This window comes from Pan troglodytes, chromosome 4 (assembly GCF_028858775.2).
Source record: "Pan troglodytes isolate AG18354 chromosome 4, NHGRI_mPanTro3-v2.0_pri, whole genome shotgun sequence".
NCBI lineage: Eukaryota > Metazoa > Chordata > Mammalia > Primates > Hominidae > Pan > Pan troglodytes.
The window spans coordinates 171124321-171151948 of NC_072402.2; the positions used below are offsets into that span (position 1 = coordinate 171124321).

The 27628-nt window shown below is 45.4% G+C and overlaps 1 long non-coding RNA gene across 1 annotated transcript in view; it reads left to right on the forward strand.

Annotated features, from left to right (window-relative positions):
* Window positions 1–27628, forward strand: part of LOC104006646 (uncharacterized) — a 116013-nt gene that overhangs the window by 79047 nt on the left and 9338 nt on the right. Inside the window, exons 6-10 of the long non-coding RNA XR_010157418.1 lie at window positions 7965–8043; window positions 14719–15763; window positions 20985–21047; window positions 23548–23613; window positions 27138–27279. This is a non-coding gene — a long non-coding RNA (uncharacterized LOC104006646). The remainder of the gene's footprint in view (window positions 1–7964; window positions 8044–14718; window positions 15764–20984; window positions 21048–23547; window positions 23614–27137; window positions 27280–27628) is intronic.

The following is a 27628-nucleotide window of genomic DNA, read 5'->3' on the forward strand; positions in this document are numbered from 1 at the left end:
TCTTCCATCCACGGAGACAGCAGGGTTCAGGCTTCGAGTTGTGGTGCAATTGGCCCACATCCACCCCACCCTCTCTTCACACAGCAGATGACTGGGACATAGAGAAGCTGATGGCGCCACTGCCACCGAATTTCCACCTGCAGCCCTTCTCGGGGGCCACCACCATGCTCCTCAACAGCTGTCACTGACAGGACAGAGCTTGAGGATCTTGAGGAGCTGCTGACCCTGCAAAACCGCTCTGAGACCAGGGGGTGCTTTTCCAGGTGAAACAATTCATGGCTAGGCTGATTTAACTAATGGGTTTTTCATCAGAGTAATACATATTCAGATATGTCCCATGCTCAGTGATGGCATCAAGCAATGTCAGGATTAGATGGGAAATTAGAGGCAATTTGCTCCAAGTATCTACTTGTGTACCCTCCACAGACGTATCCATGCAATGGTCTTCTGTCTTCTAGGAAGCTCCCAAGTTCATTTTTTATTCAAAGCGAACCAGGAGAGTTCTGTCTACACTCATTTCTATGCATAGAACTTGACGCTTTAAAAAGACAATGCTGAATTCTAGTTTCCCTGCCCCTACACCAGCCCAATCCTCTGTTCTTACTCCCATCTGACGGTGTCACCCAGGGCACTAACCCAGTAGTACCAGGCACCGAATAGGCATCCAGTAGATGTTGAATGTCATATGTGGCAGACAAGGGCCACTTTGGAAAGTAATGTTTCATCGCTTCACTCCTCCCTGTGAGTCTGGGTGCTCTGAAGCCCCTCTCTCGATCCCCCCATGAGACACACAGAATTTAGACCCTGTCATCAATGTCAAAGATCAGCTAACATGGTTTCCAAACCAAGCATGTATCACCATGTATCACTTGGGCTTGAACCCAGGTTGGCTGAATTATCCATGCATCTAGGCAACCACCTATCCATCCATTCATGCAGCTCATGGAAATGTTTGGAGTGCAAGCACAGTTCCAGGTGTTGTGGCAGATACAAAGAATATGATAGAGGGCCTGGTCCTGGTGGATCCAGGATGTTGTGGGGGAGACTGTTCTAATGAGCCATCTCTGTGTTGAGTTATGTGATAAGAGCTGTGATAGAGATTCTGCAAAGAATCCGGGCCTGGGCATTCAGGCCTGGGATCTGCACACGTGGGTCCTCGTGCTGCCCTTATTTAAGGCTCAAAAGGTACCACTCTCCCAGACATCAATACCACTTCACTGTCAAATTTCCCTCCCCACAATCCCGTCCTGTGGTGGTGTGCTGGAGAGGGAGCATTACCTCCAGTGTCCCTTAACCATACCTAAGAATATAACTACACAGGCAGATCACGAGGTCAGGAGATCGAGACCATCCTGGCTAACATGGTGAAACCCCATCTCTACTAAAAATACAAAAAATTAGCCGGGCGTGGTGGCGGGTGCCTGTAGTTCTGGCTACTCAGGAGGCTGAGGCAGGAGAATCGCTTGAACCCAGGAGGCGGAGGTTGCAGTGAGCTGAGATCGCACCACTGCACTCCAGCTTGGTGACAAAGCAAGACTCCGTCTAAAAAAAAAGAGAGAGAGAGATATATATATGTATATGTATATATATATACACACACATATATGTATATATATATACATATACATATATACACATATATACATATATACATAAATATATATAAAGATATTTATATATATATAAAGATATATACATACACACACACATCTAAAGGTGTTTATTTCTAAATAGATGAAGAAATATGTAACATCCATTTATAAATTAAGAAATAAATAAAATATATAACATATTTATTTATATCTATATGACTTTGTAGAACACTTTGTCAGCCTAACGTGGTTTCTCCAGGCGGGCAAGAAATAAACATATATGTATGTGTATAAATGTGTATATTGACATTAATGTATGTGTTAGACATATTTAAAATAAAGATATGCATAATTTACCTGATTACAAATACATATATAAATAAGTCTATGTGTATTTGGGTTCAAATCCCAGCTGTGCAAATCATTAGCTCTGTAACATAGGCATGTTCCGTCACCTCTCAGAGTCCAGCTTCCTTATCTATAAGATGAGGTTGATGTGGCTGTGTCTCAGGGATGCGAGAAGGAAATGGAGTCATGCATATTAAGAACTGAATAATAGGTAATCAGGAAGTGAGAGATATTATGTATTATTGCAGAAGGACTGTTGCCTGCAGACCCTGCCGTGTTTCTTCACACCAAATCATGGGCAAGTTTTTTCCCGCCAATCCACCTGATAGCACAGAGCTGTGTTGTGGAGGGCTTTAACACAGTCCTTCTTGTGTTCAAGGACCCCTCTGGGAGGGTCAGAGGTCTGTGCATGTCCTTTGTCAAAGAATTCTCTTTCCTTGTACATGCAGATGAGAAGTCAACTCTGAAACACAGGCCAGGCACAGTGGCTCTCGTCTGTAATTCCAGCACTTTGAGAGGCTGAGACACGAGAATCACCTGAGGTCAGGAGTTCGAGACCAGCCTGACCAACATGGCGAAACCCTATCTCTACTAAAAATAGAAAAATTAGCTGGGCCTGGTGGTGGGCGCCTGTAATCCCAGCTACTCGGGAGGCTGAGGCAGGAGAATCACTTGAACCCGGGAAGCAGAAGTTGTAGTGAGCAGAGATCGCGCCATTGCACTCTAGCCTGGGTGACAAGATTGAAACTCCGTCTCAAAAAGACAAAAACAAAAACAAAAACCCCAAACAAACAAGCAAACAAACAAAAAACATCCTCTTAAACACAACTCAGGAGGCAACTCCTATAAACAAAAATCAGCATAATAAACATGGTGGCCCCGTGGTCTTTGGGCCTGGCAACTGGAAGTTAAGCCAACTTTGTTTGACTTCATTTCTGAAGGCAAATATAGCTCCAGCATTAGCCAAACTGGGCAGTGAGGAATTTTTCATGTTCCCAACACTTTCAACAATGCCCTATTATGCATAGTGACTCATGAATGGGCTCACGTCCACGGAACAGCATGTGTCTCTCTGCAGTGAGCACAGTGCTTTGCTGTATGTTTGAACTAATTTCATAGTCTGGTCTCCACCACAGATGTTACTTGCCTTCTTTTCTGACGGTTGCTGTAAGCTTGTTGTATCAGAGAAAGCCAGAAAAGGAAAGAGCTATGATTCTTTGCACTGGGCAATTGAGCGTTTTGGAGACAGTGCTCTGGAGAGAAACTTAGGTTCAAGTTGAATTAAAAGTGAAGTCTTGGGTATCTTTGTCAAAAGGCATTTACCTTAGTTGGTGGGTCAAAGAAAACTCTCAGGTCATGCATAATGGTTGTGGCTGCTGATGCCATCAGCTCTCTTTCTCTTGACATTCAGGGGAAAAGACAGCAGACTGTTTAAACAGCTCCTTGGATATGGCAGGGTCAAGGCGGCATGGGAAATTGTGTGCAGAGGCAGCTGATTTGCCTCGTAGGTTATTATAAGAATGAAATTGGGCAATTTTATAGAGAATGAGAAGCCCAGGAACACATACTTGATTTCTAACATTCCAAAAGGAGGGAAGAATTACTGGCATCTAATCTGTCCCAAGGACACCCTGCCCTGTTGTTTTTTCCGCCTGCCTGGTACACATGCCTTGGCTGTGCTGAGCTTCAGCAATTTTTGAAGCTGTCATGGAGCAGGGTGGGCTCAGAGCCAGCCTTGCTTGTGCCACCTCAGACCTCTGCATCATTGCAGACCCTGGAACGCCCACACCTCTTGGCTCCCTGGTGAACTCCTAGCCTACCATCAACAGCCATCAGAGACTGCAGTTTTTCCAGCAGGCCTCCTTGACTCCCCACTCCTTTGGTAGCTGCCTCTGGTCCCGGCACAGATTTCTGTTAGTGCTCTTACCACCTTGTGTTGTAATGTAAGAATAAGAATTTAAACTCCTCGGCAAGGTCTTTGCTTACTGCTCTGCCTCTTCAACTAGATGGTGGATTTCTGACAGCAGTGACCTGGGCTGTCTTGCTCACTGTGTATTCTCAGCACCCAGGACATTTCCTGGCAGGCAGAAGGCACTTAGTAAACATTTGCTGAACGATCGAGTGAATAAATGAATAAATGAATGAATGACATCCACAGGCATTTTTGTGTGTGTATGATGAGACATATGAGGTTTCCAGGACACCAGAAACTCCTACAGTCATCCATTCTAGTATGTCATGATGTTGTCACTGGAAGGCCCTTTTAAAAATCACTTCTGTTACCTGTTATCATTCACCAATGCCTGTGCATGAATGAGGTTACAGGATTACAAGGTACCTGCGTAGATAGACCAGGTCTGCTTCTGTTTTGGGGTAAAAGTAGGGAAGTGTGCATGTGTGCGAGGCAATGGGTGAGTGAGAAAGATCTGAAGCTATGGGGTGTTTCTCAAAAGGAACCCTGAAGTCAGAGTGCCCTTGAAAGAGGAGGAGACTGGGAAAGGGAAGGCAAGAGGTCAAGGTTTTCTATTAGTCTTGAGCCCAAGCTTGAGGGGGACCTTAGACCTGCAGGGTCCCAGGTGAATTCCTAGCCCTTGTTTCTGGCTTCTTAGACAAGAGAGTAATTCATTAACCCATCTTCCATTCATTTACGTGTTCATTCATTGAACTAAATCTCACTGACCATGTACAATGCACCAGAACACAGCAAAAAGCAAAACAAACACATTTCCTACCTTCATGGAACTTATATTCTTGTTAGGGAGAAATAGCCACAAAACAAATAAATCTACTACTATTCCAGATCATCATAAATGCCCTGAAGAAGAACGGAGCAGGACAAGGCAGTGGAGAGCCACAGGGGTTCTGTTTTTGATAGTGCGGGTTGACCAGAGAGGCTGGGGGTAGATACCTTGAGAAGGGGACAGCAGGCAGAAAATAAAGGAAGGGACCCTGATAGCTGAGCTGCTTGTTGGTGGGAGACAAAGACGTGGGATTCAAGCCCAGCTCTATTGCTTTGGGCAAGCCTATAGAATTGGGTCAAAGATGTTCTCTTTGAGAGTAATCCCTTTATTTGAGCTGAACAGGGGACTTTGACAGATAGGTGTACATTTTTGACTTGGAGTTCATTGCACCACTTCACCCCACTGAGCCCCACTTTACTCCTTTGTCAACTGGGAAGGCAATGAGGCCTCCTTCATAGGCTGTCTTGAAGGTTACATGAGATCCCATGTGTGACAATGGCCCTCGGTGATTTATGGAGAACCATGCTAAGGAGAGCTATTTACAGGTTCACCGCTTGTCAACCTGCAAAGGTATTAAAGTTCCACAAGCAGTCAGTGATTGTTGGCCAATGACTACTGGGCCTGCTGAATCTTGGGTGCTGGTGGGGACCTTCCTTCATGCCTCTGCCACAGGACTCCCATTAGTCTAAACTTAGATTCCTACAGTCTAGAGGTTAAACGTGGTTAGTGCAGGGCTTGCTGAGTTTCAGCTGGTATATAAGAGCATCATAAAATCCCTGGCATTTGTTCTGATTGGTTGGTGCCTGTGTAGTACCCGAGGTTAAAATTTCTTGACTCTCAGCCCTGTTAGGAGTATGGACTCTGGAGTCATAGGGCTGGAATGCAAATCTCAGCTCTACCGTTTACCAGCTGTGCAACTTGGGCAAGTTAGTCTCTATTACTCTGTTTCCACATCGGTAAGTGGAAGTCATAACAGTACTATCTCGTAGGGCTGCTGGGAGAACTAATGAGTTAGGCAGTGGCACTGGAAGCAGTGCCTAGCACACATGCCCATGTAAGTGTTTGCTATTCTTATTACTTTTGTTCCTCCCCCACTTCCACCATGACTTCCTGTGGAGAAGAGGCCTGTTCTAGTCATCTCCTGGTTTCCAGTAGCTACATCAGGTTTGGCACAGGGCAGTCCCTCGGTAAGTGTGGGATGGATGGCTGAATAAATGGATGGCTGGAGCAGATTTTATTTCTCCTAAGCTTTAGAGTGGTGAAGAGAACTGTAGGGAATGCTGATGGCACAGCTTGGAAAAGGTGTGCAGTGTGGGGCAAGCTTCCCACCAAATCCCTCTCCTCCTGCAGGAACACAGAATCTTCTTGGGGAAATTCTGTATCTCTTCAGAGACGTTTGGCTAAGTTCAGTCAATGCACCAGCAGTGAAAAAGCTGGTGTCTGGTAATGCACACCCTGAATTTGGAAATATGATTTTAGAAATGTGAAATTGTGAACAAAGGAGGGGCATCTTAGAGCTGAGAAAGTGCACTGTTTACGGAGTGCTCACAACACACCAGGCACCTCGGACACTTTCCTGATAGCCTTCGCTTCACTCCTCAGTTTGCAGGGAAGAGACTGAGGAATGTTTTGGTTCACTGTCTTGCATAAGCCACACAGCTAATAAGGGCTCCTCCTGAGATTTGCACCTGGGTCTCTCAGGCTTTGGAACCCTACCCTTTTCACTGATCTTCACTGAGAATGTGTAGCTGCCTGTGACTGGGAGAGGGGTTCTCACAGGTTCATAGCTATCTGTATGCACAGGGTACAGTCTAATCTAAATATGAATAAGTTCACAATTGCTGCATTCTTGAATCATTTGACAGCTAAATGATTGACTCATTCAGGGGAAATTTCATTGCTAAAAAGTAGTATCAGTGGTATATACCCAAAAGAATTGAAAGTAAAGTCTCGGAGATAGATTTGCACACTCATGTTCATGGCAGCGTTATTCACAATGGCAAAGGGAGGAATCCACTAACTGTCCACCAACAGATGAATGGATAAACAAGACATAGTGTATACATGCAGTGGAATATTATTCAGCTGCGAAAAAGAAGGAAATTCTGACCTATGCTATGAAATAGATGAAACTTGAGAGGACATTGTGCTAAGTGAAGTAAGCCAGACACAAAAAGACAAATACTGCATGATGCCACTTACATGATGTGCCTGGAATAGTCAAATTCAGACAGAAAATAGAATGGTGGTTGCCTGGGGCTGGGGGCAGTAAGGAATGGAAGTTATTTAATGGGTATAGAGTTTCAGTTTTGCAAGATGGAAAGAGTTCTGTGGGTGGATGGGGCTAATAATAGCACAACAATGTGCTCAGTGCCACTGCACTTAACACTTACAAATGGTTAGGATGGTAAATTTTATGTTATGTGTGTTTTACCACACACACAACAGAATAAATTCCAGCTGTGTGGGAGAAGTTTGATATCTTATGATGGGAAGGATTTGAACTTGGCTTTAAGGAACTTAGGCTTTTCCAAACTTTACCAGTTAATTGGCGGTGAGTGCGAGTCAGCTGTGGTTCTACTGGGTACCCTAAGTACGGTCAGTACTTCAGCAACTCGTGGGTTCTGGGACAACTTGAGTTGATAATCTCCCTCCCTGCCTTCCTTCATGTTTATCAAATGCCTACTGTGTACCATTCACCCTGCTAGACACTGGACATGAAAACACGTATTCTGTGCGTAAACATACTCATATTTTCTCCCATTTTTTCCTTCCTTCTTTCTTTCTTTCTTTTTTTTCCTTCCTTCCTTCCTTCCTTCCTTCCTTCCTTCCTTCCTTCCTTCCTTCCTTCCTTCCTTCCTTTCTTTCTTTCTTTCTTTCTTTCTTTCTTTCTTTCTTTCTTTCTTTCTTTCGACAGAGTCTTGCTCTGTCGCCCAGGCTGGAGTGCAGTGGCACAATCTTGGCTCACTGCAACCTCCACCTCCCAGGTTCCCAACATTCTCCTGCCTCAGCCTCCCGAGTAGCTGGGACTACAGGCGCCCGCCACCACGCCCGGCTAATTTTTTGTATTTTTAGTAGAGACGGGGTTTCACCATGTTAGCCAGGATGGTCTCAATCTCCTGACCTCGTGATCCACCCGCCTCGGCCTCCCAAAGTGCTGGGATTACAGGCGTGAGCCACCGCGCCTGGCCCATTTTTATTATTTCTATTGGTATATACACACTCTCTGTTTTGCTTGATATTGGTTCATGTCCCATTTATTTTCTGTGATGATTTATTTCAGTAGAATGAAAGGATTGCTTCTGCTTTAACCTCTGATGCTTTATCAAGGCCGAGCTGAGGGCTGCACCATCGGGAGCTTGGTAAGCTTGGGTGGCTGGCCCTGGCGTGGGGAGCGGGGTTGCTGAGAAGTGCAAGTGGGAAGGGCCCCAGAGAGTCACTGTGCCCACAGTCAACTGAGTGTTTTCACATTTTTCCCAGTCTGGCATCGTGGGAATTTGCCTGGCCTGCTTTATGGAGAGTCTGACTTGGATTCTGAGGGCTTGGAAAGATAGTCGAAAGATTATTCCCTTCCCTGAAATAGCCATGCATTTGTTTAAAGACTTGACACCGTTCTGATGCTGGAATTTCCCTCTGTGTTTATTTTCACATCTGGGTGATGGTCTTCTGCCATAGGAGGACTTTTAATGAATCACTTCGGAGATTGCTTTGAATGTTTCCCAGACAGGAGGGGGCTGGTGCTTGTCTTTTTTCTGAAGCCTTACAGGGCAGGACTGACTTGGCTTCTCGGCTGGCCGCCTGGCGCTGTCCCTGGGGGAAAGCAGACATTTCTCATCTTTCTGGGAAACCTGTGCCTGTGGAGTTTCTCATCTCAGGGCCCTCTTTCTACGTCAGCAGGGGAAAAAAGGTGGAATGGACTAGAAATACAAGAGATAGACTGGGTTTAACTGGTTCAAGATGTAGTCGGTGGCGTTGCCTGGGGTAGCCACTGGTAGACACTTCCCTTCTGCTTCCATAGGCTCCCACCTGCTGTGTCCAGAACTCCAGGAGACAAAAACGGCTGGGGTCACCTTCCAAAGTGCAACTTGGGAAGTTATTGGCTGCCAGGGGTAGTTTGATGGACGTTTGTATCCAGGGCTTGCAGCACAGGCCGGGGTCTCTATGTCCACGGAGGTCAATGTTCCTGCTCGCTCTCAGCCTGACAGGTCTTTTGCGGTCACCTCCCTGCTCCGTGTCCTTCTGTCTCCTGTCCCACGCGTACTCCATGTTCCAGCCACGTCTCATGCACTCTGTTGAGCATTTTCCAGTTACCTCCTCCCCAGAGCCTCACTCTATTTGTCTCTGCCCAGCTCTGCACCCCAGAAGTCTGACTGCAAGGGATGCTTGGCCAGGCTGCCCTGCCCCAACCTCTGGCTTGTGGTTGGGTTGGTCATTGGGGGAGGGGTCCCACAAGAGATCTGAGGAGGGAGGAGGGAGGTGGGGGGTATTTATTCCCTCAGCGGTGCCTTAGAAGTCTCAGATCCTTTCAAGGCGGCTCTCTCCACATAATTTTCTCTTTCTGTATTCAGATAACTGCTGCCTCCTTCCATCTTTTGCATCTAGGGGTGGTACGGCACCCCCCGCCCCCACAACTCCTGCACTGTCTCTTGTGGTTTCCCTGTAATGTACACACACCTTTGTTAATAGTCCATTTTCTAAACTCATCTTGAATTCTCTTGAGTATTCCAGCTGGAATTCAGACGATCTATACACAGTGTCATTTTACACATTGGTACATGTTCCCATGCTGTTTCTCCTTTTCTTTTCTTTTTCTTTCTTTTTTATTTTTCTGAGATGGAATCTCCCTCTGTCACCCAGGCTGAAGTGCAGTGGCAGGATCTCGGTTCACTGCAACCTCCACTTCACGAGTTCAAGTGATTCTCCTGCCTCAGCCTCCCAAGTAGATGGGATTACAAATGCCCACCACCATGCCTGGCTAATTTTTGTATTTTTAGTAGAGACTGGGTTTCACCATGTTGGCCAGGCTCTGGTCTCAAACTTCTGACCTCAAGTGATCTGCCCACCTCTGCCTCCCAAAGTGCTGGGATTACAGGCGGGAGCCACTGTGCACGGCCCCATGCTGTTTCTTCTACCCAGAATTCCCTTACGTTGGCTACCTGTTGGTCTGTTCCTTGTCCTTCAAAATCTGCGGAAATGTCACCTCTCTGAAGCCTGCCTTGAGTTCCTCATATGAGTTAATCACTCTCTCCTTGGCCATCTACCTCTCTGAATGGTGGCAGTCTTGTCCGTGTAGCATCCTCACGCTAACCCCGTGCTATCTAGGACATGTCCAAACTTTTCCTCATCAAAATTTTACAAAGTTTAATTTCTTTAAGGTCTGATTATGTGACTGTCTAAAGAAACTACTTAAATTCCTGGTTCAGAGTAGATGCTTCATAAAAAGATTAGACTACTCCATGCTAAAGTGTGGATGGGCTGTGTGGTTTAATACATTATCCCTCCCAGGGACACACCACATTTATAAGGGAACTTTCAGAGTTAATATTCCACCCAATGAATCCTAAATTGGTAAGAAGTGAAGTGGGTCACTTCACGTCCTGCCAAGTCAAGGGGTCTTCTTCTGGGGCTCTTCAAACTGTACCAAGTCCAAGGCTTCCCTATCTGTAGGTTGGAGAAACAGAATCATGTCAGGTCAATCTCCAGCATGCAGAGGCTGCTTGGAAAAGTGAGCCAGGTTGCTCAATAGTGGCTTAGGGGAGCTGTGTCTGTGGAAAAAGACAGATGTGACTGGACACATCTCTGCTCAGCTAATATGTGCTTCCAGTACTATTGGAATGTGATTTTCTAAATTGTGACTGGCCGACTTTCTTCTCTTGTGGTTGAGTTTGCAATAACATAGACTATGACTCTAGTTTTGCCAAAGTGGAAAAAAATGCCATCCAATGGATTTTTATGGTGGTTCTTAAACATTTTTTAAAATGTTATTAAAGACGGAGCTCAGTGAGTCTTTCCTGTCCCACTTTGGGCTGATGAACCAAGGCACAGACTTACAAGGTTGGGCGCGGGCAGCCAGGGATGCTACCTCAGGACGTGCCAACACCAGTTAAGTCGCCCTGTGTAATTTTGCCTAAAAATGGAGCTACCTACATAAGTACAAATCCAGAGTATTTTGACCATCCCTGGCTTAGGGCAGAGATCAAAACAAAGCATCTCAATCCTCATTAGGTTCAAGAATCCAGGGAGCCTGCTGTGTTCCAAGAAGCCCAGATACATCTTTCAAGGACTCCAGAGTCACAGCTCACATCTTAGGTGGTAGACAGACAGAACCAAGTGAAACTACCTATTGCAAACTGCCCTCCTCCCTGCTCTGTGAAGAAGTGGGGACCCATCTGACATATAGTTTCACAGTCAAGATGCTTAGGGACATCTTTTCCAGCAGGGTCCTATGGACATCCATACAGTTGGCAAACTGGCAGGATTCTTGGGAAGAACCAAAAGCGATGTTTGTTGAGTGTCTTGGAGTAGTCAGGACAGATGGTTTCTTAGGGGGTTTCAGGTCAGCAAAATAGGAAGCCTCAGGACTCTGAATTTCCTGCTCTTTCGTCCGGTTTCTCCTCTTATTAACATCGTGAATTCCCCTTTGCCTGGAAGCCGTCAGGTAGCCATTGTGAGGTCTCAAAACCTAGGAAGAGAAGTTCGTGAACTGGGCTGCAAACAGGGTTTGTCTTGGGATTAATTGCAACCTAAGTGGCCTCCTTTCTGCTGCCTACCTGAGTTCTTCCCGCCCTGCAGTGGGCTCTGGTCTCCCATGTAGGCATGTCCTTGTCACCCAGCATGGCTCTGGTTATACACACTTCCTCTGCTGTCTGAGTGGTCTCAGTTAGCACATAAATCCATTAAGGGCCTGGAGGGCAGCTTAGATGTTGCATGTCTTACGAGATTGGGCACATGAGTAAATCATAGACCATGAGCTCTAAGACAGCTGAGCATTGTGCCTCCAGGGCTTGGCACTTAGTAGATGCTCAATAAATATTTGTCAACTGAATGATTCTGAACTGTCATCTGAAATGCTTTTAGTTGTTCATTTTACCTCTTCCACCCCAGTGTTTATTTTCGTGGCTTGGACCCAGTTTTGGGAGGCCGCTTCCATTGGTCAAAAGTGATATGCTTGCATTGTGTCCCTGGCCTGGGATGCTGTTACGATGATTCTAGCTTTATGACCTGTGCGGTCTGACTCACGACCCTTGCTTCGTGGTGTGGTGTGGAGCAGGGAAAGCTCTCTGGGGGGAGTGGCAGTTGAAATCCCCCTGGTTTCAAAAAATGGTCCAGAAATATGTTGAAGACATTTAAAAAATTTCTAGTCAAAACATTTTGGGAAGAACAGCCAGATTTTGTAAAGAAAAAAAAAAGGCAGTTTAATGGGCAAAGATGTTCTGAGCAATTCCAAGCTTTACTGACTCTCCAAGAGGCTGTTCAACAGCATTTTCAGGAATCGTGAGCTCCAAGCTGACTTGCCATTGGAGCATCTTCAGTGGGTCACAGGGAGGCGCCTTGGTCATCTCACTGAGTGTTTGGACCTGACCAGAAAACCCTTGTTCCCCTTCCTTGCCTCCCTCCCACCCTTCCATGGCCCACCCCCTGCAGATTTCTACATCGGCAAAGTGACAGGTGACCATGATGGCAGAAAGGTTTGCTTTGGGACTGATGGTGAAGGGAAAATGATGGAGTGTGTGTAGCTTTGCTGGCTCCTTGTCTCCCCCAACCCGGAGGCTAGAATGCCTTCCCCGAACAGTAATGGCAGAGAACCAGAGAGCTGTTTGCCCACTTGGAAGTAGTGGGATGGGGTCAATGCCCTTTGCAGAAGCCTAGGAATGCAGCTCTTCTGGTATTCTCCCTACCCCACTCCTGGGCATACCTGCTCTTGGCTTCCCACTGACTTCCTGTGCTTTAGGGCAGGTGCATTGGGTAGAGCAGAATCCACGGCAGAGATGGTGAAGTTGCTGCTCCTTAGTGATTATATTTTTAGAGCATTCTGTGACCAGAGGTAGGTCTCTAAACAGCTTTGTGCCTCAATTTTCCTATCTGTATGACACAATATGGCAGTGTTGTGATGCAGTCACTAGGAGACCGTGTTCAGAAAAGGGGTTTGTCCTTATCCAACCCCATTCCCAGCTCCTTAGTGGTGGCCTCTCACCTCTTATTATTACCCAAATCTATTTTACTCTCAGCTGATTGCCAGTTTCTCTGTCCCTTCTAGGTACATTGGTAATAATTTGAGGGGTGTTTTTTTTAAGGACACCCTAACCAGAAAAGAGGATTCTGGAAAGACAGAAGTCCTCAAGGTGCAAATGAATTCATCTCCAATGATAATATTTTGGGTGACATTTTTCCCCTCTTTTTTCAAAAGAGTGTCTTTTCTCAAACGCTTAAATTCCATCATGGTTGCAGAGGAGTCTCTATGTAGCTGAGACGGTTTAGTTTGCTTTTCCTGCTAAGGTTATAATGTGACTATTGTTCTTGTCACTAAAATTATTCTGTAAGCATCAAGTTTTCTAAGAACTTAAAGATTTTCAAACAGTGGAGAAAGGTTGAAATAATTTTAATGCAAGCACTCCAATGTCTACCACCTAGATTCTACAGGCGTTCACGTTTTAGTCTACTTAGCCTTATCTTATGACTTTCTGTCTAGCTCTGCTTCTAGCTATCCATCCTCTATATTTTTGGGGGTGTATTTCAGAGTAAGTTGCAGACATCAATACACACCCCATAGCCAGTTTACTTTAGAATGGATATTGTAAACTAGAGTTCATTATTTTCTTACAGTTATTTTCTTTTGAACATCAATAAAATGCACAAATCTTAGGTATCCTATTTATAGACATTGGTTTTTAAAAATTGCTGTGTCCATTTGAGTCCTGTATTCCCACACTTTCTTACTTAACAGTTAATTTGTTACTCAAGTAATAATTAATTCATCTACTCTGTCTTTTCCATTTGGAAGGGGAGGCTTAGCCTTCTTTACTCCTCAATAAGGAGAAGTAATTTTTGTCCTACCCAGATTCACATCCAGTCTGGTCTCTCAACATCCTGGCAATGAATGCAGACCCCTTCCCTGCTCCCTTCCAGCTCTAAGCCTTGGTCCAGGAGGCTCAGAGCCACTTCCTGGTTCCATCTGATGCAGTCTGGCCTTGTCCTGTCAAACCCAGGACTGCTGACTCTCTTACCATGTAAGAGTTGAATAATTGTAGACATTAGCTACCACATTAGCAGGTGTGGTTCTTCTCAGTTTCTTAAGAGCTTGCCCTCATGTCGTTTCATTGAGACCGCACTACAGCAGGTAACTATTAGTAACACTATTATACTCATTTCTCAGATTGGGATACTGAGGCTTAGAGAGGGAGGTCATGCAGCTTGGGTCTGGATTGAGGCCTGAGTGGCTTCACACACGGAGTTCCTCCTGCGGCCCCACAGAGCTTTCACGTGAGCCTAATTTCCCAGGCTGTGACCCAATGACTATGCATACTGCTAAAAGTGTGTCAGAGTAACATACTGCTAAAGGTGTGTCAGAGTAACATACTGCTAAAGGTGTGTCAGAGCCTAATTTCCCAGGCTGTGACACAATGGCTATGCATACCGCTAAAGGTGTGTCAGAGTAACACACTGCTAAAGGTGTGTCAGAGTAACATACTGCTAAAGGTGTGTCAGAGCCTAATTTCCCGGCTGTGACACAATGACTATGCATACTGCTAAATGTGTATCAGAGTAAGTTTGATTTGGGCATGGTGCTAAACTGGGCTGTGGGTTTGCAGGTGACTAATTTGCTGTTCGTGTGATAGAGAAACATATGGTCTGGTGGCTTTGCAGTCAGTAGACCGGGACTCTGCCATGTAGAAGCTGTGTGACCTCAAACAAGCCACTTATCAATATCAAAAACCAATACTTTTTTGGATGCTTGATATATGCTTAACAAGGTAGATTCATAATCTCATTTGACTACTCCTCCTAACATCCTATCATTGTTTTCAATTGCTTTATAGGTGAGGAAACTGAGGCACAGAGAGATGAAGGAACTTGCCCAAGGTCACACAGCTGAGGAACCCAGGCACTCAGATTCTGGGGCCTCCTCTCATAACCACAATGCTACATCCCTGCCTCTAACATCGGGACAACCAGGCCTTCCTCACAGGCATTATCGGGACTATAAGATAAGATGCATAAGGTTTTATCTCCAGAGAGAAGGCAGCTATGGTCCAAGGTCAAACACAGAGGCTACAGCTAGAAACCTCTAGACCAAGTTTGGTCCATATGGTGTTCTCTATAGAGTTTCTTTCTTTTTAATTTGGATTTTTAATACTTTAAAATTAAGAGCACACACATAACAGTATCCTTTTCCAGCTTCCTTAAACAATATCTGAACATTTGGCCAAAGTAGATCCCTGCTGGGGCATGAAATAATCAGCTGATGCCCAGTTTCCCTCGGTCCTCACCATCCTCTCACGCCTTCCCCTCCTGAGGCTACCGTCAGAGGCCATTTCTCATCCTGCATGCACTGTAGCATTTCTGACACTAGGTACACTTCGCTCGCTATCTGCCTGGCCTCTGTGGGCATGAGGGTTTATAGACAGAGCAAAACCAAGTAGTCTGTGGGGGTGCGTGCCTATCATTTCCAAAGGGAGCCACAGGTCGGTCATTTGCTATCTATGAGATTCAAAGGTCAGGGTCTTCTCAGAGAGTAAACTCACGAAGGTACGTAGGAATATCTTGCAGGCATTTCTTTCCAGCATGCCACAAACCAGTGGTCTCACAGGGCATGGTGTTTTAGTGAGAGCTGGGGCTAAACATAATGTTTTCAGCTTTTTTTTCCTTGCATTTTTTTTCTCAGCTCTGGTCTTCTTCTTGGCATTTTTGACACATACCACACGCTGGCCCATCATTTCCTTCTGGTTACCCAGGTGTTCCAAAAGATCCCCCCAAGGTGATCCAAAAGATCCGTTCTCCAGGGCTCAGATCTGAAAGTGTAGTTATGTTACCTGGGAGAGATGACATGAACACACCATTTTCCCAAGCAGGGCAACCATCAAGGTGAATATCAATTCAAACATTTAGAAATGTAAATTATAACAAGTTATTTTTATGAGTACCAGAAAAATATAACTAGCAGATCAAGTTTATGTTTTCAAGAAAACTACTGGCTAGGAGGAGGTTTTCAAAAAGAATTATTTAAAAGTCGATTTGAAGAAAAATAGTAAGTAAATACTACTACAGGTGAAAAGTCACAGCCAAAATACACGGGGTGATATGTAAATGACTGAAGTTTGCGGAAGACTGCACAGGGCCTCTGCTACCCTCTGAATCTTCTTTTGGCCAAGTCCAAGGGCAGGAGATGGGATACTCCTTTCTCTTCCTGTGCTTCACCTCCATCTCTCTTCCTTCCCCTGAGTCTAGGACACTTTGACCTGGATATATGGGAAGGGATGGAGAGAGTGGGAAGCTTTGCTGTTCCTAATCATAGCTATTCCTTAGTCTATGGTGCTGTCTTTGCAAATAGGCCTTTTTAAATTTAAATATAATAATTTTTTAAATTATACTTTAAGTTCTGGGGTACATGTGCAGAACGTGCAGGTTTGTTACATAGGGATACACGTGCCATGATGGTTTGCTGCACCCATCAACCCGTCATCTACATTAGGTATTTTTCCTAATGCTATCCCTCCCCTAGCCCCTCACCCCCCAATGGGCCTTGGTGTGTGATGTTCCCCTTCCTGTGTCCATGTGTTCTCATTGTTCAACTCCCACTTATGAGTGAGAACATGTGGTGTTTGGTTTTCTGTTCTTGTGTTAGTTTGCTGAGAATGATGGTGGCTATATGTACGGAAAACAGTTGTTGGCAAGACCGTGAGGACCTATGTTGAATTGCGTAAATGAGCTCGGCCCAATTACTTCATCTCTTAAGCCTCAGTTTCCTCATCTGCATGACGGGGAATAAACATAATACTTGATTGAAGTGTTGTTGGAAGGAATAAATGAGATATAGCATGCAGAGTGGCATGTATACATGGTAGGATGATGGTGATGGAAGGCCTGCAAGGGAGGCTCTTTCTTTAGGTATGGATGTTAAGTTAGGGAGAGAGAGAAGTTGTATCTCGAGGTTTTGTGTGAAGTTTTTGTCCATGAGAACATCTTGACAGAAGGCATAGTTTGTTGGCATATTAACAGCCATGCCCTGGGGCAGCCATTTTCTTATGCCTTTGTTTGGTCTGTGGGGACAGGGAACATTCTGTCCTGTCGGTCAGAAGGAAAGACTGTGGGAGGGGAGGGCAGCCCTGAGCACTTGGCTGCTTTCTAGATTGGGTAAAAACCAGCGAGGACTATCCACAGCCCATCATTTTCCCACCTAGCTCCCTTGCATGAATGCATAGTTAGAATTTTTAAGTCTCAGCCAAGGGTCCAGCTGGGGGAAGGGGAGCACACAAGCACATTACCCTGAATGGACACTGCTGGACTTCTCACCAAGATAGCACGAGCACCAAGGACAGAATGGGCAGAGAAAACTAGCTTGGTTTCTCCCAGAGAGAACTGCCCATTGAAAATGGATTCCTCTCCTTGGTGGGTTTTGATTTGGCTTGCAGTTATTTTCATTGACTTTTGTAATAACCACATTTTCTGGTTTCTATACTTGACACTTTGTCATGTTGAGATCTTGCAGACGCTGGAGGGCTTGGCCAATTCCTAAAGATACTAAAACACTGGAATGCAAATGTGCCTTTCATATGCAAACAAACCAATCCAGAGCCCACCACTTCCTTGGCATCACCACCGCCTTTATGTAGGCTTTTATGCTCTAGGCCACTGGCCACCTGCCCCAATTATCCCAGGGCAGGACACCCACCCTCACAGCTCAGAGCCTGCTAAAATTGTTCAAACTAGCCCTTTCTAAGCTTGCTTACCCTCTCTCACCCATACCTTCCCACAAAAAGCACAGTAAAGTTTCCCTCCGTTGAGACAAAATGAGACAATTATTGAAAATTGTTTCTGTGTCTGTGTGTTTTATCACACCTGATTAAAACAAATCCTAGGTAGTTGAGACTCTTTGGATAGTGAGCATTCCAGTTAGTAGGATCCAGATATGAACTTATTAAACTCAGGGCCCTGCAGTCTGCATGGAAACAGCATTATTTACACGGAGGTGGGGTTTTGTCTTTCTTGGGAATCAGATAGACCAAGTCTAAAGCCTGGCTCCAGTTGTTACCAGTGGGTTGACCTCAGATTCTTATTATTGATAGGAGGAAGAATACTTATGTCCAGTGGTTGTCATGAAACAATATCCTAGGACAGGTTTCCAAGAGATGGAAGTTCAGAGCATTTGTCTGTCAAAGGCCCATGGCCTGGAGGGAGTGGGAGGCTACAGCGCTGAGTACCTGCTTGCTGGTGGGTAGGATAGATTTCAAGGGCAAAAGGCTGAGTGCAATAAGGATAAGCCAATCTTGAAAGATCATATACTCTAGGATTTCATTTATATAACATTCACAAAATAACAAAATTATAGGGATGGAGGACAGATCAGTTGTTGCCACGGGTTGGGGATGGGAGTGAGCACAACCACAGAGGGTCAGTAACAGAGAGGTCTTTGTGGTGATGGAGCAGCTCTGTACCTTGACTGGGATGGTAGCTGCACAAATCTACATGTAATGAATGACATAGAACTATACGCATCTCTTGTATCAGTGTTGCGTGGTTTTCAGTAATGATGAAATCAACCATCCCAGTGGAGACCCACTCTCTGATCAGTGAAGAGCAGCTTTTACATATGCGTCAGGCGGTTTTGGATTCCTTTTCTTCTGGTTCCCTCATCCTTCAGAACCTAAAGTGGCGGTGGGGGAGTGGTGGGGGGGTCCTCAGCCTGCTTCCTCAAATTCCAAAGAGGCAGGAAAACAAGTAAAGGGTAATCAAAGATATACCTTGTCCTCGAAGAAAGATGTTTGGGAAAGGAGGTGGCTTGGAGTTTTTGGCTGATTTCCAAGGAGTAGAAGTGGCAGTTTGGTGGCCATGAACGATGTCATAAAACATACAGCCCCTCGTTGTCCCAGCCAATGGCTGACTGTGGGGGTTTGTCACGAGGGAAGGAGTGACCACATTGTTGAGCGTTTGGTCGGTAGGGAGAGCCTTGGCTGCAACAAGTAGCAACTCAGCCCATGCTGGCTTCTGAGGCTGGGTTGAGACCTGCTTTTGTTCCAGAAAGGTGGGCTCAGGAAGTGCATGGACTTGCTACAAATTCAGCCTGGCCTGTAGATAGGTTTGTTTTTAATATTTGCTTTCAATTTTTTTTACTTGAAATAATTATAGCTCCATAGGCAGTTGCAAAAATATTACAGAGAGGTTCCTCCTATCCTTCACCCAGTTTCTTCCAATGGTTACATCTTACATAATTATAGTATAACGTCAAAAACAAGCAGTTGACACTAATACAACAGATGTGTATAGTTCTATGTCATTCATGATATGTGTAGATTTGTGCAGCTACCACTCCAATCAAGGTACAGAGCTGTTCCGTCACCACAAAGATCTCCCTGGTGCTACCCCTTTAGTGTCGTTCTCACCCCATCCCTGAGCTGTGGCAACGACTAATCTGTTCCCATCCCTATAATTTTGTTATTTCGTGAATGTTATATAAATGAAATCCTAAAGTATATGATCTTTCAAGATTGGCTTCTTATTTTACTCAGCCTTATTCCCTTGAAATCCATCCAAGTTACTGCATGTAACAAATTATTCATTCCTTTTTATGGTTGCATAGTATTCCAGGGTATGAATAGATGCAGTTTGTTTAACCATTCACCTATCAAGGGACATTTTGATTGTTTTCAGTTTTGGGGTCTTACAAATAAAGCTGCTGTAAGCTTTATGTACAAGTATTTTGCATGGATGTAAATGTTCATTTTTCTGGGAGAAATGCCCAGGAGTGCAACTGATGAATTATTTGATGAGTAGATGTTTAGTTTCAAAAGAAACTGCTAAACTATTTTCCAGAGTGGTTGTACTGTTTTACATTCCTATCAGCAGTGTATGTATTCAGTCCCTTCACATCCTCACCAGCACTTGGTGTTGCCACTATTTTAAAATTTTATCTGTTCTACTGGGAGTCTAGTGATATCTGACTGCAGTCTTAATTTGCCTTTCTCTGGTGGCTAGTGATGTTGAATACCTTTGCATGTGTTTATTTGCTATCTGTGTATCCTCATTGTGAAATTTGTCTTCGTGTTCTTCAGATGGAGGTTTGGAAATTTTTGGTTTGGTTAGCAATTCAGAAAGATGAACTTGAATTTGAATTTAATTTGAAAGGTCAACAAGTTAATCTAGTAAACCCCAGTCTGAGAGTCTTAGTGTGGTTGTCAAAATGGCAAGCTGGTGCTGTCCTTTGTTATGAACAATCTGTAAGGGGAAGTGAGATGTTCAAAATAAACACCAATGAACATGATATGTCAATTTAAGCATTTACTAGTTAATAAACATTACCAGCATAGTCTTAAAATTAGTTAGTTCTTGTGGTTAGCAAAAGTTACAACAATACATGATTGCTACTGAAGACTTCCATGGACCAGGCCCGATTATGTATCATTGGTAATTTTAGTTCTCATCATAGCCCTTAAGGAGGCTTTATGATCCTATCTTACAGACGACAAAACTGAGACTCAGAGGACAAGACGTGTTCACAGACACACAACTAGGAAGTTTTGAACCCAGACACATTTGATTTCAAAGCCTGTGTGCTTCCTTCTGTGTGCTTCCTTTTGGCCTCTGTTTTGGTCCCCATGACCCGATAAAGATGTTCGTTTACACTCTAGGCAACTTCCATTGCTCTCAGCACTGGGATTCTGTCCACATCTCAGACACTGTCATTGATCCTGGTGGGCACCCTTGTCTGTCAAGCTATAAAAGAAGAAATACTCAAAATTGGGTAATTTATAAAGAAAAGAGGTATAATTGACTCACAGTTCTGCATGGCTGGGGAGGCCTCAGGAAACTTACAATCATGGCAGATGGCACCTTTTCACAGGGTGGCAGGAGAGAGAAAAGAGTGCCAGCAGGGGAAATGCCAGACGCTTCTAAAACCGTCAGATCTTGTGAGAACTCACTCACTATCACAAGAACGGCATGGAGGAAACCACCCCCATGATTCAGTTACCTCCCACCAGGTCCCTCCCACAAAATGTGGGAATTATGGGAGCTTCTATTCAAGATGAGATTTGGATGGGGACATAGCCAAACCATACCACAAGCCAAGGTGATTTCATTTGAAACCTAGGTTTACTCTGATGGATACCCTGACTGGTCAATGGGAAGACAGGCCACCACCCCCTCCCCTCTGGTAAGTGACTGTATATCATTGTTTGCACACTCCCTCTACCCCTGGTCTGCTTTGGAATAAAGCTCTTCTAATAAGGAACATGGGTTTTCATCTGACAATTTGCATCTATCAGGTCTCTGCAGGAAACAGGTGGCACACACAGAGGAGAGTTACATCAGAGTGCAGGGCAGGACAAAGGGGACCAGCAAGAAATGGAGAGGCACCCAGAGGTCAGCCCTTGCAGGAAGCCCTGACCACTCCCAAACTGAATGGGAAAAGCGGGACAGGTGCTGTTGGACCCCAGAGACAGCTGGGGCATGGAAAGAGGCTCTGCTTTCCAGAAGCTGTGGGCAGACAGCCATGACCAGACCTGCAGTGGAGCAGGTGGGGAGTGGGACTGTGCCTCCTATTGGCCAAACCAAGCTGGGAACCACAGGGCAAGGGGCAGGTGACACAGGCTGCAGAGGTTGGCCTGCCAGGGCACAGAGCAGGGCAGAGAGGGTGAAGAATGGGTGGGGGTGCCAGGGCGAGAGGTAGGCTGAGTAATGGCCTCTCAAATGTCCATGTCTTAATCCCCAGGACCCTACATGGCAAAAGGCTTGGCAGACGTGACTAAGTGAAGAGTCTTGAGATGGGGAGATGATCCTGCATTATCTGGATGGGCTGGGTGTGGTTGTGACAGTTTTCATAAGAGGGCTGCAGGACTACAGTGAGTAGGAGACGCGATGACGGAAGCGAGGAGTTGGAGTGATGGGAGGAAGTGGTCACGAGCTAAGGATTGTGGGTAGCCTCTAGAAGCAGAAAAAAGCAAGGAAATGGTTTCTCCCCTCAGTGGCTCCAGGAGGAATCTGCCCTGCCAATTCCCTAACTTTGGTCAGTGAAACTGATTTTTAAAAAATTTTAGATTCAGGGGGTAGATGTGCAGGTTTGTTACAAGAGCATATTGTGTGATGCTGAGGTTTGGCTTCTGTCGCCCAGATAATTGAACAGAGTGCCCAGTAGAAAGTTTTTCAGCCCATCCCCTCCTCCCTCCCTCCCTCCCTCTCTCCCTCTCTCCCTTTCTACCTCCCTTTCTCCCTCCCTCCCTCTCTCCCTCCCTCCTTTTGGAGTCCCCAGTGTCTATTGCTCTCAACTCTACGTTTGTGTGTACCTAAGGTTTAGCTCCCACTTCTGAGTAAGAAAATGAGATATTGGTTTTCTATGAAAGAAACTGATTTTGGACTTCTGACCTCTAAAACTGTGAGAGGATAAATTTCTAATTCTTTAAAGCCACTGACTTAATGGTAACTCATTACAGTGGCTGCAGGAATCTAATACACATGGTTTTCTTTCATCTGGTCATCACAACTTTAATGCATATCTTCCATGATGTGTCAGGGGGACTTTTTCGCATATGGTGCTTCCTGCAGGGGCAGCGGGAGATGCCACGGCCATTTGGTTCTAGCCAAGTCGGTGATTGGTGGAGTAACGTTGAGTGCCCTGCCCTTCACAGGCTCCAGCTGGCTTGGTCAGATCAGCAGGGCTCTGGGACCAAGCTGAGGGGCCAAGGTATCTTGGCTTCTGTGGAGTAGGGTGGCCATTGTGTAGCATCCTCCCTAGGAAGCCTGCTTGTGCTGAGGACAGGGGGTCCTGCTGGCCCATTGAGTCGTGGGACCTATATTAGATTTCTGTCACCATAAACTTAGCAGCTTAGAACAACATAGATTTATTCTCTTGCAGTGCTGGAGGTCACAAGTCCAAAATCGGTCAAGGTGTTGGCGTTCCAGAGGTTTTAGGGCAGAATCTGTTGCTTTTCTCTTTTCACCTTCTGGTGGCCACCTGCCTTCCTTGGCTTGGGGCCTATTCCTCCATCTCCGAAGCTCATCACTGCAGCCTCTGCTTCTGTCACCCCATCGCCTTCTCTGACTCGACTCTTCCTGCCTCCCTTATGATGAGACAGAGCCACCTGGGTAATGCAGAATCATTCCCCCATCTCCAGATCCTTGACTTAGTCACACCACAGAGTCCCTTTCACCATATAACTAACATTCATAGGTCCTAAGAATTCGGATATGGGCACCTTTGGGAGCCATTATTCAGCCTAGCGCATGCCCCGCTTAGAGCAGGAGGTTGCAAATGTCCTTTGAACTTTGGTAGACCCCTAGCCCACAGCTGTCCCTGGAAGGCCATGGGCAGTGCTCAGGGTCTGAGGCCAGCCTTCCTCGGTGTGCATGTGAACACTACTCAATTTGAGGGCCACTTGCAGCCACCATTTGGCTTTTCCTCAATACATTTGCCCCCCCGCTCCCCGCCCCCCGCCCCCCGCAAAAGGGATCTTCAACGGCCTTTCCCAAAAAGAACATAGAAATGTGATCATGTACACATCTGTACACACATGAACAGATGTGATCACGAGATTTTGTAGAAATCACCCAGAGCTTGCTGTAGGACTCAGGGAGCTGGGTTTCAGCAACCTGTCTGAGAAGAATTCAAACACATCTGTGATGAAAGGCCTGATGAGTTTCCATGGTGCTCTTCCCAGCTTTCTTCCTGAGAGGGTTCCTAACTTCTCTGAAGTTAAGTTGAGCGTCCACATCTAAAGCCCCAGGTAAGTTCATGGTGACCAGGACTCCAGTTAGTGGTTACTTGTCTATCTCCACAAGGATATTTCCTACAACAACTGGAGTTTGGGTTCCTCCAGAAGAAATGCTTGGGCCTCAGCAACAGCGCCAGATTTAAAGGTTGATGGGGGTCACTGGAGGTAGGTGGGGTCTCCAAACACAGCTTAGGGAACACTGGGGTGGGTAGTGAGAGAGAGTGAAGGGAGGGCTGCATTGTGAACCTGCATCTTTCTAAAGAGAGGAAGCCTTTGGAAGGCACCTGAGGACTGAAGACAGGGAACCCAAGCTATTTCTAAACTGCCATGATTGATTGTATTGTGTGCAGGCAGCCTTTGCTTATGAATGAGCTAGGAAATTTAGCTGAAAATGTTACAAGCCGGGCTAGGCGCAGTGGCTCACGTCTGTAATCCCAGTGCTTTGGGAGGCTGAGGCAAACAGATTGCTTGAGCCCAAAATTTCAAGACCAGCCTGGGCAACATGGTGAAACCCCATCTCTACAAATAATACAAAAATTACCTGGGTTGGATGGTTCACACCTGCAGTTTAAGCTACCCAGGAGGCTGAGGCAGGAGGATCACTTGAGCCCAGGAGGTTGAGGCTATAGTGAGCCACGATCACTCTACTGCACTCCAATCTGGGCTACAGAGTGAGACCCTGTCTCAAACAAGCAAACAAACAAACAAACACACAAACAGGCAAACAAAAACAAAGACAAAGAAAATGATAAAAGCCTAACAGACTGGCTTATGCCGTATCTTCATCCATTAGTGCTGCTATAACAAAATACTCCAGACTGGGTAATTTATAAAGAAGAGAATTTCATTTCTTACAGTTCTGGAGGCTTGGCAGTCCAAGATCAAGGCACTGGCACGGGTGTCTGGTGAGGGCTGCTCTCTGCTTCCTAGGTGGTGCCTTGTTGCCACGTCCTCAGCTGGCAGAAGGAGGAAGGGCAGGAAGGACTTCAGCTAGTTCCCTCCAGCCCTTTGAGAGGTCAGGAATCCATTCATGAGGGCTCTGCTCTCACGTCTTAATCACCTCCCAAAGTGCCTGAATGCCTTGTCTGTTAATACAACCCCAGAGGGATTACATTTCATAGAAATTTTGGAGGGGGCACCTTCAAATCATAGCAAGCCAGAAAAAAAAAAAAAGAAGAAACAGAGAGAGAGAAGATTTTTTTTTTTTTTACACTCAAGTATCTTTATAGATTTACAGAATTCATAGATAGAGCCTGCCTCCTTCAGGCACAGCTGGATCTGGAGGCCCAGATGTATCATCAGGTTTGCATCTCTCCCTTCTGCCACATTCCCATTAGCACCCTGTTAACTCTGGCTTGCTCCCTATCACTAAGCAGCCTCAGTAGAAAGAATGATGTTTTTCCCAGTAATTTAACAGAAATTGTTGGGCTAATTCTCACTGGCTCGGTTTGGGCCACGTGACCATCCCCAAACCAATTCCCAGGTGGCGGGGAGGATGTGGTGCTCTGATTGGCTGGGTCTGGGTCCCATGTGCATCCGTGTAGCCAAGACCTGGGGTCAGATATGGCTGAAACACAGGCCTGAAAAAGGAGGAAGATTGGCTTCCCAAGAGAAGTTGGGTGCTGTTAACAGAAGATGAGGTGCAGATGCTGGTGAGGCAGCAAATGCCCATGGGAACTTACAAAGTAGAAGAAAGGGCTTTATTAAAAGGCAACAATTATCTGTTAGATTGCTTGCTAGTAGAAGGAAGGGGCATATGTGTTGCTTTTACAAATCTTTCTAGAACATTTTTTCAGAATCCTTAGTCCTGCTCCTTAGTTATGGGAGGGCATATTCCATGAGACTTTAAGACAACTGGGATTATTTATTTAGTAAACCCTACAAAGAGAACAAGACACTAATTCTTTTTTTAAAAAAGACATTTGCAAGGTTTTAGAGTTCAGAGAATGATCTTTCCCAAGTGCTCTTCAGTGGACAAAATGAATAAAAATTTATATACATTGCTTATCAATGTATACAAATTATACCCAGAAATTCCATTCATTAAACTGCTCTCAAATGAGAGACATGGGAAGGGAGGTCCTGATGCTCTTGGGCACACAGGCTCTCCTGATGCTTTTAATAAGGGAGGCTTGTTCCAGCCAGTTGTTCTGGCTGTGGTCCAGTGAAGCTTGTTACATTCTATCATCTCCCAAATTCCTCTTCAATTTCCTGTGAACTTTTTCCTTTTTTTCCCCATTCCTTTTATCTTTTTTTGAAATTTTAAAAATTCCATTTTCAGCATGAATCTGCTTCCCGGCTATTTATAAGAGCTGTGTGCCACCAAGAGGTGACTGGTTTTTCAGAAAGAGACAGAAACATTTTGTTTTCTGTGCCCTTCCTGAACTTGAATGTGGAGTGAAATGTGACCAGACCCAAGGTTTCGCTCAGGTGCCACCATGGCTAGAGGATGGCAGTAGCAGTTAGGACACATGGCAAGTAACAACAACAACAACAAACAAAAATAAAAAATAAAGCAAACCAATACAAACAAACAAACTCCTCAAACTGGCTAACATGTTACAGGAATGTATTGGCTCCTGTAATTCAAATGTCTAGAGACTGTAGGGCTTCAGGCACAGTTTGATCAGGCTTCAGCATTGCTTCTCTCCATGAAAGGAGAGATTTTCATCTGTTTTATTCACTAATGTAATTGAGGCACCTGGAACAGTATCTGGAACAATAAATATTTTTTGAATGAACACAATTATCTCAACCTCTGCCTTTCTTTCTCTGTGAGTTGGTTTAGCCTCAGGCAGTACAGAGCAGTGGATGGTGGGATGATGTCCTCCCTCTCTCTCTCTCTCTTTCTCTTTCCTCCTTTGCTTTCTCTCCTCCCCGTAGTGCACCCACTTGCACTATTATCTAGATCTTCACAACTGCCCAAGGCCTCTAGCATTTTACAGAGAAGGAAACTGAGGCCAGGTCTCTGAAAGAATCTGCCTTTAGACAGTCCTTTCATTCTCCTGTGAAAGACCGTGGCAGATACATTTCCACTTTAATCTCTCAGCCCCTACCTTGGTTTACATTCCAAAGAAACAGCTGCCTCCCAGCCAGCTGGACAAGGAGCTGAAATTCATTCACTAGTCCTGCTGGACTCTCTGTTCTCAAATAGGCAACACAATTCTTTCTTATCATAACTGCCGTCAGTTTGTGAAAAGGGAACACGTGGCAGCTTGACCGCTCCACTGGGACAGCCGTGAACCACTGCCACCGCCACTGTGGGGAGAAGCACTGAGGTCACCCCAGGCCCCACTCAGGCTAGGTCTCTGGGGCTGATGGGCTCTTCCGACTACAGCAGCTCTGAATCTAAACTCTCCTCTGTGGAGCATCCCCCAAAATCACACTGTTTTTTTAAAAAAATAACTAAATGTACCCTGATTGGGAGTTAACTGGATTTCCTGTTATTTAAATATTCAAATATTTAAATGTTAGTTAAATATTCAAACATTTAACACCTTTTTGTTCTCTGACTTGAGAATGTCTCATGTCCTTAGGATGAGCCTCCTGGTGGAGGAGAGTGCTCCTGCCTCTCCTGCCTCTCTTTATGGATTGTATATCAAGGAGACACCCGCAAGGACTCTGGTGGCCTGGACATACTTCTGGAAGGCTGACTCTTCCAGACAGATGAAACCAAAGGTGAGAAGGAGGCACGAACAGAATCCAACAAAAATTACACAGTTTGAGCTTCAGTCCAGACCCCAGGATCAAAGGCAGTGTGTAACAGACCCCGCGTAGTAGCCAGAACTTTTTAAACAGGCCTGTGTTGCCAGGCTGAGAATCCACAGAGGCTGGCCAGAGATAACACAAGGAGAAACCAACAGTCTCTCCAGTTTTGGTGTGGAATTTGCAGTAGTAGCCTGGGCCAGGGTCCACAGCATTGCACGCATGCTCCACCAGGTCATTTTAGCACACCGCGTTTTCTAACTCTTCGTGAACTCAAACTAAGAGAAGACATCATTAGCAACCTGATTCCCGAGTTGTTACT